This window comes from Callorhinus ursinus, unplaced genomic scaffold (assembly GCF_003265705.2).
Source record: "Callorhinus ursinus isolate GAN/ISIS: 27379988/994484 unplaced genomic scaffold, GSC_fseal_2.0 scaffold102, whole genome shotgun sequence".
NCBI lineage: Eukaryota > Metazoa > Chordata > Mammalia > Carnivora > Otariidae > Callorhinus > Callorhinus ursinus.
Genome location: NW_027397164.1, coordinates 970999 through 988143, shown reverse-complemented (window position 1 = coordinate 988143; position 17145 = coordinate 970999). Strand labels below are relative to the sequence as shown.

The 17145-nt window shown below is 43.6% G+C and overlaps 1 non-coding gene across 1 annotated transcript; it reads right to left on the bottom strand.

Moving 5' to 3' along the window:
• Window positions 1-6143: 6143 nt before the first annotated feature.
• LOC112815782 (U5 spliceosomal RNA) lies at window positions 6144-6260 on the bottom strand. The gene has a single exon (XR_003206050.1). It is a non-coding gene; the product is annotated as a U5 spliceosomal RNA (small nuclear RNA).
• Between the last annotated feature and the right edge of the window lie 10885 nt (window positions 6261-17145).

Here is a 17145-nt window from a genome sequence, read left to right as displayed (position 1 = left end):
TTTTTTTTTTGAGCCCAACACAGGGCTTGAACTCATGACCCTGAGATCAAGACCTGAGCTGATACCAAGAGTCAGATGCTTACCTGACTGAGCCACCCAGGTGCCCCCTGGAGTTACAAGATTTGATCTATGCATTATTTAGGCTATAAAGAGGTAGGCCAAAAATGTTCTTGCCTTCTAAACTGTACAAGGAAGTATGAACCCAGCAAAAAGGAACAGATAAATGTTTAATAGCTTCTTTCTCCAAACACAGGGCCTTCCTTCTTTTATTTATTTGTTTTTTGTTTGTTTATTATTTTATTTATTTATTTGAGAGAGAAAGCAAGCGGAGATGGGGGAAGGAGCAGAGGGAGAGGAAGAAGCAGACTCCCTGCTGAGCAGGGAGCCCGATGCGGGGCTCGATCCCAGGACCTTGAGATTATGACCTGAGCCGAAGGCAGACACTTAACCGACTGAGCCACCAGGTGCCCCATTCTTTTTTTTTTTTTTAAGATTTTATTTATTTTATCTGGGTCGGGGAGTGGGGCAGAGGGAGAGGGAGAGAGAGAATCTCAAGCCGACTCTGAACTGAGAGCAGACAAAAGTTGGACATTTGACTGAGCCACCCAGGCACCTCTGGGGCCTTCCTTCTTCTTAAGGACAAGAGAACCCAGGATTGATAGTTCCATCAAATTGAGAGGTAAGCTAAACTGAGGTAAGCAAATTAACTAGTCCCTTTCTTTCATAACTCAGCAACACCTCTTGAATTAAAACTCTCATTCTCTCTGTGCAGCTTATGCCTACTCTCAGCCAGTTTAGTTGGCTTCTGCAGCACGTTGTTCTGCCAGATATATTGTGGAAATCATTATGATGGTTTTTTCCACTCCGGTGAAGCAGACGTCTGGATCCCTTTGTGAGCCTCTCTTGATCCTTATTCCCTACCACCTGTACCAATATGCAACCAAAGTCTTGTTGGCTCAATGAATTTTTATGGTCTCATTTTATAGGATCCCCAAAGAAGAGAAGTATGGCTGTGGTTTCCAGAATGTTAATTGGTAACAGTTCTTGGCAACAGTGCTCTTCCTGGCTTTCCCTCTTTAACCTGCTCCTTCCACGCATAATAATATCATTCCTTAGATTGGTACCAGTCTGGAGTTTCTCTCTCACTCATTCTCTCCCTCCCTCTCTCTCCCCACACCCAGAGGCCCTTCATTCCTTTTTTCCTTGCTCTGCTGATAATACCTAGGACTACTAAACTTTCTAATATAAGCTAGTTTGTTGCAAACTCCCTGAACATTGTAATGATGTGAATATTCAGGATTAAAAGGGGCCTCACTGAGAGGTGTTGCTCCCCATTTCAACCATATTTCATTGTCAAAGTTAAGGAGAGGTCTTGCATCTCTGTTCATTTAAGAACTCTGCTCTGGGCAGTTGTCTTTAGATTCTATAGTTGAGTTGAATTTACACCCTAGGCTGGGAGTGGGAAGAGGCAGGAACCCTTTTGCATAGGTAAACCCTAAACAGACCTGGCTTTTCCAGTTGAGCTCATCTTAAATATTGGGCACCAAAAGGGAAATTTCTCAGGGATTTCTCTTGGAAAATAAACTGGGGGATCAAGTGGCCTAGTGTTTTCTTCCAGCTCTTCTCCAGATGATCTCCAGATTTCTGGCCTTTACCTTGTCTGGGCTTCACTTTTCTCTGTAAAATAAAGGGTCTGAGAAGTCAACCTGTAAAGTTCCTTCCAACTCTAAAGTGTTCTGGTTTAGAATGTAGAAAAGTTCAAGTTAGTAGAACCACAGAATTAAAGAATTTTTGATCCGGAAGTGCCATTGGGGATCACTTGGCCCGATCCTCTAATGTCCAGATGGGAAACCTGAGGCTCAGAAGAGTGCATTACAGAGCTGGTGCTGCCAGTGGATTGCCTCTCTGAGAAAGGGAGGTTTGTTTGCAACTCTCAGTCTGTAGTAAGGCATCATCTTATAATTATTTACTCATGTAATCATCATCATTGACCACTGAGATAATTTGCTACTACCCAGGATAGTGCTGCAACCACATTAGTACTGTTTGTTTGTTCTTAGTATTGTTTTTTTTTTTTTAAAGATTTTATTTATTTATTTGAGAGAGAGAGAGAATGAGAGAGAGAGAGTACGAGAGGGAAGAGGGTCAGAGGGAGAAGCAGACTCCCTGCTGAGCAGGGAGCCCGATGCGGGACTCGATCCCGGGACTCCAGGATCATGACCTGAGCCGAAGGCAGTCGCTTAACCAACTGAGCCACCCAGGCGCCCTTAGTATTGTTTTTTTAAAGAGATAAAATTTAAGGTTTTTTTTTAAGATTTTATTTATTTATTTATTTAACAGAGAGAGACACAGCGAGAGAGGGAACACAAGCAGGGGGAGTGGGAGAGGGAGAAGCAGGCTTCCCGCCGAGCAGGGAGCCCGATGCGGGGCTCGATCCCAGGACCCCTGGGATCATGACCCGAGCCGAAGGCAGACACTCAACGACTGAGCCACCCAGGCGCCCCAAAGTTTAAGTTTTTTGAGACCAAAATGTTATTTATTTAGAGAGAGTGCACCCTCGAGTGGGGTGGGGGGACAGAGGGAGAGGAAGAGAGAGAATCTGAAGCAGGCTCCCTGCTGAGTGCGGAGCCTGATCCCACGACCCAGAGCCGAAATCACGGGTTGAACGCTCAATCGACTGAGCCACGCTGGTGCCCCAAAATCAAAATTTTAAAGCTTATATGGCAAATATTTTACTTGCAGAAAATTTCGTATTTTACCTGGATGTTTTGGCATCATGTAGATCAGACTCCCTGACTAGTAGGTATTTCCTCATAAATTTAGAAGCAGCCATCCTAGGTTTGCCAGTAATAGGAGAAATAAATGTCTGTTGTTTAAGCCGCTCAGTCTATGATGTTTTGTTATGGCAGCCTGAGCTATAAGACACCCGTCAAAATTGCCAGGTTCCAGCCTGATTACCTACAATCAAGTCTACCGCTGACAACCCCTTCCAATTGGCATTTTATTGCCTTGCTTTTAAATAAAAATGGGTGGGGCGCCTGGGTGACTCAGTTGTTAAGCGTCTGCCTTCGGCTCAGGTCATGATCCCAGGGTCCTGGGATCGAGCCCCGCATCGGGCTCCCTGCTCAGCAGAAGCCTGCTTCTCCCTCTCCCACTCCCCCTGCTTGTGTTCCCTCTCTCACTGTGTCTCTCTCTGTCAAATAAATAAATAAAATCTTGGGACACCTGGGTGGCTCAGTCGGTTAAGCATCTGCCTTCGGCTCAGGTCATGGTCCCAGGGTCCTGGCATCCAGTCCTGCGTCAGGCTCCCTGCTCAGCAGGGAGCCTGCTTCTCCCTCTGCCTGCAGCTCCCCCTGCTTATGCCCTCACTCACTCTCTCTCGACTATGCTCTTTCTCTCTCTAGCAAATAAATAAATCTTTAAAAAAAAAAAAATAAATAAATCTTTAAAAAACAAAACAAAAAAACCCAAAAAAGCTCTGCAACCTACGAATGCTGGGGACCTTTGGAATAAGACACCAGTTTTGTTTTTGTTTTTTTTTTTTTTTAAAGATTTTATTTATTTATTTGAGAGAGAGAGAAAGTGAGAGAGAGCATGAGAGGGGAGAGGGTCAGAGGGAGAAGCAGCCTCCCCACCGAGCAGGGAGCCCGATGTGGGACTTGATCCCGGGACTCCAGGATCATGACCTGAGCCGAAGGCAGTCGCCCAACCAACTGAGCCACCCAGGCGCCCAAGACACCAGTTTTGTATGTGTGGCAATAGCCATATAAATTTTGGGAATCAAACAAATTTTGAGAACTAAGTTCTGTGTCATCTTGTTCTGACATACCACTGTCATTCTTTTTGTGTCATAAGCCACCTGGCTGGCTTCAGCCATCAGTTGAATCGTTTCATCTATGCAAATGGTTCTTACACCTCAGCCTATCTCAGAACTTCCTGGAGGGTGTGCTAAAAACCAAAATGGCCCCACTCCTAGAGTCTCCAATTAAATAGATCTGGGGTGTGGCCCCATAATTTGCATTTTCAAAAACAAATCCAGGGGCACCTGGGTGGCTCAGTTGGTTAGGCAGCGGCCTTTGGCCCAGGTCATGATCCCAGGGTCGTGGGATCGAGCCCCACATTGGGCTCCCTGCTCCATGGGGAGTCTGCGTCTCCCTTCTCCCTCTGCCCCTCCTGCCACTTGTGTGCTCTCATATTCACTCTCTCTTTCTCTCTCTCTGTCAAATAAATAAATAAAATCTTTTAAAAAACTACTACAACAACAAAACATGTCCAGGGGTGGCGCTGATTCCTCTGGTCTCAGGACTATACTTTGAGAACTACTGCTCTACCTATGCCTTTTGGCCAAGAGCTTGCAGGTGAATACTGAATGGTGAATTCAGTGAACGATGTAGGTGATGATGAGTTCGGTTGCCGTTATTTTTTGGTCCCTGTGAGCCAGGCCAAGAACAACTTTACCATTCTATTATCTCATTAAAAGCTAACTCAGCTGAGATCAGGGATTCTCAGAGCTTTTGACAGGGAAGTTTGAGATTATCTGGGCCATCGCCTGTCTTTGCACAGAAAATATATTTTTTCCCTCTTACCCCAAGACACAGAGTGATTTGTCTTGTCCATGATTACATAGCTGTTAATTGTAGCACCAGGACCAGAACCTTGACCCCCAGCTTCCCTGTGCTTTCCATAACAATGAAATTAACATTGATAATGACTGCTTCCTCTTTGCTTTCCCAAAACTTTCTCAGCAAAGGTCTACCTGGTTTCAAATGGACATTTTTCAGTGGTCGTTTGGCTGAAAGGATTAGAACTTCCCCTGAATGTCATTCCTCTTCAGCCGCAATGTGTCCTCATAATGCCAGTCAGCTATTTTTCAATCTGTTCAAAGTATAAGATGAGAGAGCGTGGACATAACAATGTGAATTTGTCTATACTTTTTTTTTAAGATTTTATTTATTTATTTGACAGAGAGAGAGACAACGGGAGAGGGAACACAAGCGGGGGAGTGGGAGAGGGAGAAGCAGGCTTCCCGTGGAGCAGGGAGCCCGATGCGGGGCTCGATCCCAGGACCCTGGGATCATGACCTGAGCTGAAGGCAGGTGCTTAACCAACTGAGCCACCTAGGCACCCCTGTCTCTACTTTTAGAAAACAAGTGTATTTGTCACTAAATATTATCGTCATATTGAAAAGACAAATTGTTATGTAACTTACCTCTTCTGGTCTAAGTATAAAAAGCTAGGGAATATCCTGAAGGAACTTGTTCATCCGGTAGTAAAGTCAATAAAGATTTTGATCGCATAGATTCCAACTTGAATTATGCAGCAAGATTGCTGGCTAGAAATAGAAGACCAGACTTCTTTTTTTTTTTTTTAAGATTTTATTTATTTATTTGACAGAGAGAGACAGCAAGAACAGGAACACAAGCAGGGGGAGTGGGAGAGGGAGAAGCAGGCCTCCCGCGGAGCAGGGAGCCCGATGCGGGGCTCGATCCCAGGACCCTGGGATCATGACCTGAGCCAAAGGCAGACGCCCAACAACTGAGCCACCCAGGCGCCCTAGAACACCCGACTTCTTAGCCTCCTGCCTATCACAAGAATTTCTTCTACCTTCTACATCTTAAACACAGAGAAGCCTGACTTCCTATAGCCTTTCAATTAAGAGCATGGACTATTCTGTCCTCACTGCAGTCATGGTAACTACATAACCAGAAGTCTAACTATTTCATAACTGTGTTGTGGATCATTTTTTTGAAGACACATTTATTTATTTGAGAAAGAGAGAGAGAGTAGGGGTGAGGGGCAGAGAGAGATGCAGTGAAAATCTTAAGCAGACTCCTTGCTGAGTGCAGAGCCCGACACTGGGTTTGATATCCTGACCCTGAGATCATGACCTGAGCCAACAGTTGGACGCTCAACCAACTGGGCCACCCAGGTGCCCCATGGATAAATTTTTAAGCAGCCCTCTCTGCAACTCTCCACTCCTGAGAGGAGGTGGCATAGCTTTGAGGCTGAGTAGAATTGGATGGAATAGGGATGGAGAACAGACCTAAAGGCTTCATATGTGGGGACAATATGGTTAAGAGTGGAGTCTCCCACCTGTTTTTTGTTTTTGTTTTTAGATTTGCTGGAGATCATACTTTTTATTTAAATTTTCCCCAAGCAAGTTCTCAAAAAATTGGTAAAGGACTCAAAATTGTTTCTCTCCACGGAAATCTTTAGTAAAAAGTGAAATATTTATGCGATCTGAAGAGAAACCAGAGTATGGAGATCATACTTTCTTTGTTTTTTTTAGGATTTTATTTATTTATTTGACAGAAAGAGACACAGCGAGAGAGGGAACACAAGCAGGGGGAGTGAGAGGGAGAAGCAGGCTTCCCGCCCAGCAGGGAGCCTGATGCGGGACTCGATCCCAGGACCCTGGGATCATGACCTGAGTTGAAGGCAGACGCTTAATGACTGAGCCACCCAGGCGCCCCGAGATAATACTTTCTTTCTTTTTTTTTTTTTTTTTTTTAATTTTTTTTTTTTTTTTTTTGTGAGAGAGAATGAGAGAGAGAGAGAGAGCACGCACATGAGGGGGGAGGGGCAGAGGGAGAAGCAGACTCCCTGCTGAGCAGGGAGCCCGACGTGGGACTCAATCCCGGGACTCCAGGATCATGACCTGAGCCGAAGGCAGTCGCTTAACCAACTGAGCCACCCAGGCGCCCCCGAGATAATACTTTCTAATGCGGTACCAATCAATGGTGAGAACCTTACATTAATGCTCACAAGAGCCATTTGAGAGCATTAAGCCGTGAGTATGACTCTGAAACATACTTTCTTATAAACTGTTGGGTTTTTTGTCCCCACTAAATGTATCTGCATATAACATAAAAAACAACTGTTTGATTTAGGAAACCTAGTTAGATTTAGTAGAAGAAGAAAAATAAGAATCTCTTGAACTGAAAATCAAAGTCAGTTATTTGGTATTACAATAGTAGCACAGACCAAGACACTGGTATCAAAACTTTCCACTTTTTTTTTTTTAAGAACATTCTTCTCTCCATGTTTTTATTCTCCTTCTTTGTACCTGAAACTTTTCCACTTTTTAATGGGTTGATATTTTACTGACATACCTAACTAACTTTATTTTTGTCAGTTGACTAAATTTTACGAATTACAGAGCTGTTCTGGTGTTGTACAGATAAAATCCCCAAATAAACACTAGTTGGAGGGGACTTGGGTGGTCTGGTCTTGTCTGGTCCTATGTATGGTTTTTGTACTTCTCTAAATGAAGAGGAAGGAGGATTCCATCTGATTAGCCCTGGTGGGAAGCTATATTCTGTACTAGTCAGAGATGCTACATGATCTTCAAAAGGAGTTACAGGGATTGTGGTGATGTGGTTTGCAGGTCACCTCACTGGGTATTAAGATCAAACCATGCCTGGAGAGATCGACTGTTTCTGTTTACCCAGTACTCCCAGCCTCATACACCCCCCATCTTGATTATTTATTTTTTGTTGTTTGAGCTTTCTTTTTGGTTTTAGGAAAATGTCAAACGTTGAGGGAAGGGGTGTTGCTTGGGTCATGACTTTAACATATTCTTTGACCAGTGCATTATTAGAAAACATTTTCAGGAATTCTTCATGCTGGGAGCAGTTACTAAAAAAAACCCAACTTAAAAAAAATATACATTTCATGTGAATTTTCACTTCTTAAATATTTTTTTTCAGTTTGCAAAGATAATACTGCTTGTGGAGAGGTTAAACAATATAGAATAGGTTAAAGAAAAAAGAGGGCGCCTGGGTGGCTCAGTTGTTAAGCGTCTGCCTTCGGCTCAGGTCATGATCCCAGGGTCCTGGGATCGAGCCCCGCATCGGGCTCCCTGCTCCGCGGGAAGCCTGCTTCTCCGTCTCCCACTCTCCCTGCTTGTGTTCCCTCTCTCTCTGTGTCTCTCTCTGTCAAATAAATAAATATAATCTTTACAAAAAAAAAAAAAGAAAAAGTCCCTAGAAATCCCACCGTGCTGTCAAAGACTTCAGTCTCTCTTCCATGTGTATGTATACACATGCAGGAGCATAATGGAAAGCACACGTGCCATAACTAATTTTCCTCCCCACATCACAAATAGAAACATTGGGGCATAATTTAACATGGTAGTGGTAGATGTTAAATGGTGCTCAAAGATTTTTAGTTTTAATTTCTGTCCTGACAGTTGTGAAATTATAGTTATATAGATGAGTTCATGCACTATCATATTCATGTATATCTTTGTGTGTCTGTCTCTATTACATTTAGGGTGGTTATAAAAATTTCCCCCCTTTGGGGGCTTCTGATTATTACATTGGGTTTTTTTGGAAAATATTGTAAGGGGTGCCTGGGTGGCAGTTGTTAAGCATCTGCCTTCGGCTGAGGTCATGATCCTAGGGTGCTGGGATCTAGCCTCGCATTGGGCTCCCCGCTCTGGTTAGCGGGGAGCCTGCTTCTCCCTCTCCCACTCCCCCTGCTTGTGTTCCCTCTCTCACTGTCTCTCTCTGTCAAATAAATAAATAAAATCTTTAAAAAAATTTTTTTAAAAGGGAAAATATTATAAAAGAGATGGGGGATACATTGTGATGTGTACCTGCCATTTTCAACAGGCAACATTTTATGGAGACCTATCTATAGGCTTAGAAGGAGATTATGTATATATAATATATAATATACTATATAATAATATATATGATATAGCATATCATATATATTATAGATTCCCTGATGCAAATGTTCTATAATTTATCATTAATCTTCCAATTTGTTGTATTTGATTGTAAAAGTAATATATGCTTGCTTTTTAAGATTTTATTTATTTATTTGACAGAGAGAGACACAACGAGAGAGGGAATACAGGCAGGGGGAGTGGCAGAGGGAGAAGCAGGCTTCCCGCCGAGCAGGGAGCCCAACGTGGGGCCCGATCCCAGGACCCTGGGATCATGACCTGAGCCGAAGGCAGACGCTTTACGACTCAGCCACCCAGGAGCCCCAATGCTTGCTTTAAAGCATTTTAAACCACTACAGAGCAACTGATGAATTATTGAACTCTACGTCTGAAACTAATGATGTACTATATGTTGGGTAATTGAATTTAAATAAAAAAATAAAATAAACCACTGCAGAAATGTACAAAGTAAAATGTAAGTTTCTTCCCCCTATTTTCTCCACTCCCTTCTAAGAGTATCTACTATTAATATTTGGTATGTATCCTTCCAGGCTTTTTTACTTTTGGTACAAACAAAGGTAAGCAATATGGTTCTTATTTTTATTTTTTAGATTGATTTATTTATTTCAGAGAAAGAGAGCATGAGTGGGGTGAAGGGCAGAGGGAGAAACAGACTTCCTGCTGAGCAGGGAGTCCGCTGTGGGGCTTGATCCTGGGATCCTGGGATCACGACCTGAGCTGAAGGCAGACGCTTAACCAACTGAGCCACCCAAGTGTCCCAGCAATATGGTTTTTAATTTTTTTTACAAAAATGAGGTCATACTACAGTAGAATATGGTTCTGCAACACTCTTTTCAACCAATGATATACCATGATACATTATCAAAGTATGTATTTTTTTGGAAATGGAGATTGGGACAGAGAGAGAATGTTAAGCAGGCTCCACACCTGCGGGATATGGGGCTCCATCTCACAACCCTCACTCAGTTCATGACCTGAGCTGAAGCCAAGAGTAGGGCACTTAACTGACTGCACCACCCAGGTGCACCCAAAGTATGTATTTTTTTAAATGACTGCATAGTGTTCCAGTGGTATGGACCCATCTTCTTTTTTTTTAAGATTATATTTATTTATTTGAGAGAGAGAGAGCATGAGCAGGGCAGAGAGGAGCAGAGGGAGAGGGAGAAGCAGGCTCCCCACTGAGCAGGGAACCTGACCTGGGACTCGATCCCAGCGCCCTGGGACCATGACCCCAGCAGAAGGCAGATGCCCAACTGACTGAACCACCCAGGTGCCCCAGACCTATATTTTATTAACACTTAGGGTTTTTTCCCCAATTTTTACCTATTATTTTTGTTCACTTGTCTTATGAAGAGTAAGTTCATTTAATATGTTGATACATGAGACAAAATGCCCTCCAGGACAGTTATACTATTTTATATGTTTACCAAAGGTGCTGAGAAGACTTATTACCTGGACATCATATATATTTTTTTCTTCATCAATTTGATGAACAATAAATACAATCTCCTTGTTGGTTTTATTTATATTTCTTTAATTGCTACAGAAGTTAAACATATTCTCATGTCTATTGACCATTCAGCTTTTCTTTTATAAACTATCCATTCTGATGCTCACTTTCTATAGAAGTAATTGAATTTCTCTTATTAATTTGTAAAAGTTCTTTGTATTTTGGAGAAATTAGTTATCTATCATAAGAGTTGCCAGTATTTTCCCAATGTATTTGTCTTTCAACCTTGTTTCTAGTAATTTTTTTTCCATACAGAATATACAAAAGTTGCTTCTGTTTGTGTGTTTTATGTGTGTAGTCAAATTTATCAATCTTTTCCTTTTGGGTTCCAGGGCTTCATATCAAGCCTATAAAAATCCCTCATTACCCCAAGATTATACAAAGTACTACCATATTTTCTTTCTAGAACTATCAGGCTTCCATGCTTCTACATTTAATTCTTTAATCCATCTGGAATTCATTTTGGTATAAACTGTGAGGTATGGGTCTAACTTTATTTTTTCCCCAAATAGCCACTCGTTCTAACAGACTTTATTGAAAAATCCATCTTGCCCCCACTGATTTTAGCCGTCTAATTTAGTGTATACTAATTTCCCAAATACACTTGAGTCTACTTTCGGATTCCATTGTGTTCCCTTGGTCTGTCATCTATTCCCGTGCCGATAACACATTGTTTTTTAATTTATGTAGCTTAAAGATATTTTCTAATATCTGGTAGGATTACTCCTTTAAAAATATTTTTATTTCCACAAATTTTTTTTTAAGATTTATTTATTTGAGAGAGAGCGAGAGTGAGAGAGCAGTGGGGAGAGGCAGAGGGAGAGGGAGAGAGATAATTTTTTTTAAAGATTAATTTATTTATTTGAGAGCAAGAGAGAGATTGAGTAGAAGGGGCAGAGGAGAAGGGAGAGAGAATCTGAAGCAGACTCCATAATGAGCACCAGACCAACACAGGGCTTAGTGTCACGATCCTGAGGTCATGATCTGAGCCAAAATCAAGAGTCAGACGCTTAACTGACTGAGCCACCCGAGTGCCCCAAAAGTAACCATTTTAGGGGCACCTGGGTGGCTCAGTCGTTAAGCGTCTGCCTTCGGCGCAGGTCATGATCCCAGGGTCCTGGGATCGAGCCCCACATCAGGCTCCCTGCTCGGCGGGAAACCTGCTTCTCCCTCTCCCACTCCCCCTGCTTGTGTTCCTGCTCTCGCTATGTCTCTCTCTGTCAAATAAAGAAATAAAATCTTTAAAAAGATAAAGTTAGCCATTTTAAAGTGAACAATTCAGTGGCATTTAGTACATTCACATTGTTGTACAACCATTACTTCTATCTGGTTCCAAAACATTTTCATTACCCGAAAAGGAAACGTCATATCCACTAAGCAGTTTTCCCCATTCCCCCCCCAAAACACAAATTTTTTTAAAGATTTATTTATTCATTTTAGAGAAAGAGGGTGGAGCTGAGCGCAGAGCCCCATGTCAGGCTCAATCCAACCACCTGAGATCATGACCTGAGCAGAAATCAAGAGTCGACGCTTAACCGACTGAGCCACCCAGGTGCCCCTGCACACAAATTTTTAACACAAAAAATTGTACTTTTATTATAAAATCACAGGCTTCAGATCCACCATGTATTAAGGAAGATTAAAATTCAAGTCCAAGTTCAGTATTCTAGAGAAGCCTTTCCTGATTAAGACCATTCCCCAGCATGCCTCTGTATCCCCCATGCTTACTTCTGCATCCCCAGTAGCCCGAGACTTAACTTGGATTCTACTGCTAAATTGCTTTGTGATTTTTCTCAAGCATCTGCGACTTGTGTTATGTCTCCTCAACAACCTTGTAAACCTGCTACTTTTTTTCCCTTCAGTCCACCCTCATAACATCTGGCACTGGCTTTACACAGTCACAGGCTCATTAAATTATTGTTGACTGATTGTTATCAAACTTCCATATTGGACTCAGTGGGGTGTCAGGAGACTGCCTGGAGTGTGATTTAAATGGGAATTAAGAGGCGATTCAACACACAGCATTTTACTTTCAGGTAATATACTACTCGCTGCCATTTATTAAGTGCCTATTAATTGTCCTGTCGTACACATTGTCTCATTGACAATTCTTACAACAATCTTCTGGGGTTGAGGTTTTCTGATGCTATTCACTGAGGTTAAGTAGTTTGCCTGAAGTCTCTGGGCTTAATGTCAGATCCAAGCTTTGAACCCAGGTTGGGTTCTAAATAGCACCCTCTACCATGCTTCATTGTCCATGTCGTTTATCCGACAAGGGCTACCCATCACGTTATCCCGGTTCATGCTTTTACTCTCATTGTTATAGTCAGGTTTGCCCCGAGGGAATAGCTAAGTCCTCCCGCTGAAGTATAAGATGAAATACGAAGCACCAATGAATCATTGCATCTCTCACAACCTTACTTCATGCCCTGGCGCAGCTGTCAAGGATCAAGTTCGTTCCTTGCTTTGTAATGTTCTGTGTTCTGGATGGGGTCCCGTGCCGGCTAGCCCAAGTGTTATAACTGTCACCTTGGCTAGAGCTGGAGCTGGTACGTGGAGTTGAAGCCAGGCACAGCCACCACCATAAGGGTGGGAGACATCATTTTCCTAAAGGGGACAATCCCAGTGGGTGCCTGGAAGTTCCATCTTGTCCCAGTCTTCCCACAGGTGACATCTCCCTCCTTACTTCTAGAAAATGTGTGAAGCTTGGGGGTGTCAGAGAGCACTTCGGAGAAATTTAGTGTAAATGAAATCAGAAACATATGGATTGGCTTTACTGCAGAGGAGACTCACATTCTAAAGTAGGACGGAAAATATATGGGACAAGGGACCAGATGGGCTTTTAAGTATGGCATGGCAGGGTTGGGATATTTCAGCAGATTCTAATCTGTTGGGCACCCCAGCCCAGGCTGCCCCTCACAGCTGCAGAAAGACAGCCGCCTCTGGGATGGTGGAGTTCTGGATCTGTGTTCTCGGAGGACAGAGGCCCTGCATTTGGAAATGGAAGGCGTGGGTTCGTGATGCAGCAATGCCTTTTAGCAGCTCTTGTGACCTTTGTGACTGGACGAAACACTTGGTCCTTGTAGATTTCTTCATCTGTTTAAGAAAAGGAGGGGCTTATTGAATGACAGCATATTTGCTACCCGCTTGTATGGCTTTGTGATATCATGGTTCCAATTTGCTATAAACTATTAAGCCATTATCATCATCATTTAGATGCATAATAAAGACTTTAGAGAGATAATAAGTGATGATAATGAACAGCTTAGGTCAAGTGGACTGACAATTTTTTAAAATTGCTATAAGACCTCTCCTTCAAGGGGATGTTAGATAAGAACTCACATCAATTACTATTTTTATTAAATGACCCTTTCTCAGCCTGGATTCCTAGGTGGCCTAGTCATCCATTTAGTAATAACAGGACCCAGTTCTCCATGCTGAGGGTGAGTGTGCTCTGGGTAGTGAGGGTACATCTAGAGCACCAGGGATAGTGATGAGCTAAAAGCCCTTAATGCTGGAAGGAAGCTTAGGAATCATTAATTCCAATTTCTTCCCTTTCCAGATAAACAGAATGAGGCCCAGAGAGACAAGGCAATTTGCTGGGGCTCAACCTCAGCTTTTGGTTCTTAAGCTCTAGTGATGTGATAAAAGAATACATGAAAATAAACTAATTGAAGAATGCTTTGAAAACATTATCAGGTAGGTCACTTTGCACCCGTTTTTCTTCTGATCTCAGGGAATGCAGAGAGCTGATGCCTGATTGGTAAGTTAGGGAAGACTTGGCTCCCACAAAATCCTCACCAGCCCTCTTGACAGCTTCCAGTTGTCTCCCTTGCATGGAGGCACTTCTCAGATCTCAAGCTTTTGACAACAAGGAGGTAGAACTGGTCATCTACAGTGTGCCACGGGCCTGGGTAGCTCCAAATGTCTCTTCCCCATCCTCTCACCCTGGGACATATGAAGGCTGATTTCATTCCCAGAGGAAGGACTAAGTGATCCTTGAACTCAGACCAGCATAGGGATAAGTACTATTAATATGTTCATGCTTATTTCTGTAAGCCTCAAAAACATCCCTGGCCAGGCAAGAGATAGGATGATAATGGAAAAACCATTGTCAAGTTATAAGAAACCCACACCCTGAAATGGGTCTTGTCCTAATTGGGAAATCGAGACCAACCCTCTTGACTTATAATGGTTTTGGCTGCATTTTTGCTGCTCTTCTCTGTTTGGGGGACTTCTTGACCCTTGAGGTGCCGCTGTCTACCTGGTGCCTCACCTGTTGCTGTCCAGTTTCCCAGCCTGGATTCCTGCTCCCTGACACTTGATTTCTCAGACTCTACTTGGTCTGTCTACCCAAACTCTGCTTCCTGCTTTTTTCTTTCTGCCCTAGGACCTCTGGATTCGACCTCTTGCTTGCCTAACCCATGGGTCATTCATGCCTGCTCCTTCCATCCTTTACTCTCTACTCAGGATATGAGTTTTTGTTCCCACCACTGACTGAGCTGCCTTCCCTGCCTGCCCCTAACTCTGACACTTTTTACCATGGAGCCTCGTTACTACTCCATTTCTGGGGTGACTCTTCCCTGCCACACCCTCATCTGCTATTCTCCATGCCTAAGCTCCAAACGGACAAGAACGTGAGACAACTATTTGCCAGGTACGCTGCCTTCATTATCATACCCCAGGGTCATGTGATGTCCCTACTGGGCTGTGGCTGCAGGACCTTGCCTATCTCTCATGGCCTGTATCCCCTCCTCAAGAGCAAATCGTCAACGGGAGAGTTTCAGACCAGTTGTCTTGAGTGTAGCAAAGCTCTTCAGTCCTCCCAACTCTCCTGGACCCCGTGCTCGGCATGGGAGAAACCAGAATCGGGAGGATTCTTCTCCCGAGCCATCCACAACGGCACCAAGAGGAGCAAAAGCATAACAAGCCATGTGGTACATTTAGAACAATATTTAAACTTCCCCCCACCATGACTCTCTTTGCTTTGCAGAAGCAGAAGCAGAATGTTTTAATGTCAATATGTCTCTGAGAGGGCACCAGCTAGAGGGTTATTGTGAGAACCGGAGCTGGAGACATGGTGGCGGTGTAAAGCATGAAGAGAAAGCAAGAGACAGCTATTTTCATGAGAAGGAGCAACAGGACTTGGCGACTACACGGACGTTCATGAGAAGGAGCAACAGGACTTGGCGACTACACGGGCGTAGGGAATAGAGAGAAGGATCAATCAATGCCAAGACCGTTGTTGGAACTGACCCAACTAACTGGTCTAAAATCTAACACTTTGTATCTCTAAGCCAGTTCTTCCTCTGTTTCTCCCCATTTAATTCAGTAGATCTAACACTCCCTTCACTCTCCACCTTTGAAGTTCTGAAAGGTCTTTGACTCTAACCACAAGGTCTTCCTTAAATCCAGTATACTGCCAATCCTGCTGCTGTTTCCTCTTCAGATCCACCCCCTCCTTTGAGGCCTAGTGCCCCCCCACTGACTTAGGGTCCTGGAGCGTCTAGTCAGGACTTAGCTCAGTTCTTTTGTCAGTCTCCCTACTTCAACCCATGCCACACTCGGCTGCCACATACCCTTTCCAAAACACCGCTTTAAGCATGCTACCTCACTGAAAAAAAAAAAAATGCCCATGAGTTCTGTTGTGTGGGAAATCATCTTACTGCAATGGTAGCCTCCAAGTTCATGATCAGGTGAGGTGTCCCTAAGGTTGCAGAATAGAAAAGATCATGCTCAACGCTCAAATCACATTGTGTATTAAGTCGAATTAAAACACACAGCAAGGGGGCGCCTGGGTGGCTCAGTTGTTAAGCGTCTGCCTTCGGCTCAGGTCATGATCCCAGGGTCCTGGGATCGAGCCCCGCATCGGGCTCCCTGCTCAGCGGGAAGCCTGCTTCTCCCTCTCCCACTCCCCCTGCTTGTGTTCCCTCTCTCGCTGTGTCTCCCTCTGTCAAAACAAATAAATAAACAATCTTAAAACACACACACACACACAGCAAGAAACAAGGGGAAAGAGATGGGGCTACTTTATCAACTTAGGGTAGGGTACAAGCGGGATGGAAGGAACACACTACCTGAATTTGGGGTATGCAATGTTTGTGTATTCTGGATTTCTCTCTACTGCGTCAGGCTTCTCTGCTGAAATTACAAGGACCAGAGTTGACATTCACGGAAGTTGACATCCATAGATGGAAGGTGCCCTGGGCCCGTGGCAGACATATGCAGGGGCCATAGCTGTAACTTGCTAATTAGCCTCCTAAGCCACCATGAGTATACTTGTATATCTTGGGCAGAGTACACGGGGAACATACCAGAATAGATGTCACCAAAATGTCATACGAAAACCTCATGAATACTGAGTGCCCTTGTACATTTAGTCTATCCTGAAAATTATTGCCTTTGGTATATCTAGTGCCTTATGTGCCTTATGCACATTTAGGATATCACAAATATTTAGTACCTTTTATGCATTTGGTGCACCATGACTAGCACATAAGTACCTTGTGAATCTTGGGTATTCCTTCTTAGTCCTATCCACACATGCTCTACCTGCTATTTAACACATCCTATGACTTCTGTCTACGTCTAACAAACATTTTGCTTCCTAGCTACTCGCCTATCATTAAAACATCTTAAAACGTTTCACTCATATTTTACAAACTACCAACTTATTTATCTTTCATAATAGGACTGAATATCCTCAAATCGCGTTCCCGCCTTCCCTTTTGCCCACAGTGCTGTAAACTCCTGGTCCACCGCCCTCCCCCCCCGCGGCCCCCAATCTGCTCCTCCTTCAGACGTTCCCAACTCCAAAGTGGCACTTGCAGACCTCAGAGTGAACCGTGACAAAAACTCCCCTTACCCTCCTCATATCCAGTTCATCCTCAAGACCTCACCTCTCGGCTCCTGGGATACACGTCCGTCCCCGCCCAAGCCC